The 1,323-nt window shown below is 46.3% G+C and overlaps 1 pseudogene; it reads left to right on the top strand.

The window, feature by feature from the left end:
- The first annotated feature begins 948 nt into the window (after positions 1–948).
- LOC136864989 (5S ribosomal RNA) lies at positions 949–1,067 on the top strand (annotated as a pseudogene).
- The last annotated feature ends 256 nt before the right edge of the window (positions 1,068–1,323 follow it).

Below are 1,323 nucleotides of genomic sequence, written 5' to 3'. Positions count from 1 at the left end.
TTTCCGTAATTTTTAAAATTAATTGCATCCACTAATTTCATTAGACTTTCTCCTAACGTTCTGTCTGTGAAAGTGATATTTCAAAATTCCTTGTTTCAGAAATATTGCTGGTGGTGGTGTTAGGCAGCTGACCCTGTATGTGTCAACCTACTTTCAGTGAATTTAGTGACCTCTAGGGTTCTTTCCATACATGGGGCCTTCCATTCAAATATTGTGCCACCGAGCAAGTGGCCGCGGGACTTGGGTCACGTAGCTACCAGCTTGCACTCGGGAAATAGTGCGTTCGATCCCCACTGTCGGCAGCCCTGAAGCTGGTTTTTCCATGGTTTCCCATTTCCACACCAGGCAAATGCTGGGGCTGTACATTAATGAAGGCCACGGTCACTTTCTTCTTATGCCTAGCCCTTTCCTATCCCATCGTCGCTATAAGACCTATCTGTGTCAGTGCGACGTGAAGGAAATCGTAAAAAATATATTATGCCTTCATTTCTTCTAGTCTTGTTCAGTTTGACTCACATAGTTCGTTCTATATTACCAGTATGCCGTCCGTTGCAACCGGTGCTACTTTCATTCCAATTGATAGGCGGGAACTGCTGGTTACTTAGAAATATTAGGCAGATTGTACTTTTCTCATTGGCTGCCACATACACTCAACTCTCGATTTACCGTAATCGGATCATCCGCGTTGCGGCTTAACCGCGATATCAAAAACACTAAAATTGCACGAGTGTTAGGAGTTACAGTAATACAGAATTACAGAAGGGTCGGGATAATATTGCCAGGATGATACTCTCATCACCGAGAAACGTGTTTTGAGAAACTTGAGAAGAAAAGTGAAGAAAGTTTTTCTCGGTACAAAAGCAGAAAATCATGACTGGTTATTTTCAGAAATAGTAATGTTAGGTAGTCTGAACATTTTTCTTTGCCTTATTAGTTTCAACGAAAAGTGCCAGCGGCCATACCATGTTGAATACGCCGGTTCTCGTCCAATCACCGCATTTAAGCAACATTGGGTGTGGTCAGTACTTGGATGGGTGACCGTTTGGGAACACCACGTGCCGTTGGCTCAATTCCCTTTTTGTGCCGGCCCCGTGGTGTAGGGTAGCGTGCCTGCCTCTCGCCCGGAGGCCCCGTGTTCGATTCCCGGCCAGGTCAGGGAATTTTCTCTCGACCTGAGGGCTGATTTGAGGTCCACTCAGCCTACGTGAATAGAATTGTGGAGCTATCTGACGGTGAAATAGCAGCCCCGGTCTCGAAAGCCCAGAATAACGGCCGAGAGGATGCGTCGTGCTGACCACACGGCCCCTCGTAATCTGCAGGCCT

The sequence above is a fragment of the Anabrus simplex genome, chromosome 2, assembly GCF_040414725.1.
Source record: "Anabrus simplex isolate iqAnaSimp1 chromosome 2, ASM4041472v1, whole genome shotgun sequence".
NCBI lineage: Eukaryota > Metazoa > Arthropoda > Insecta > Orthoptera > Tettigoniidae > Anabrus > Anabrus simplex.
This window is presented reverse-complemented; position numbering and strand designations above follow the sequence as displayed.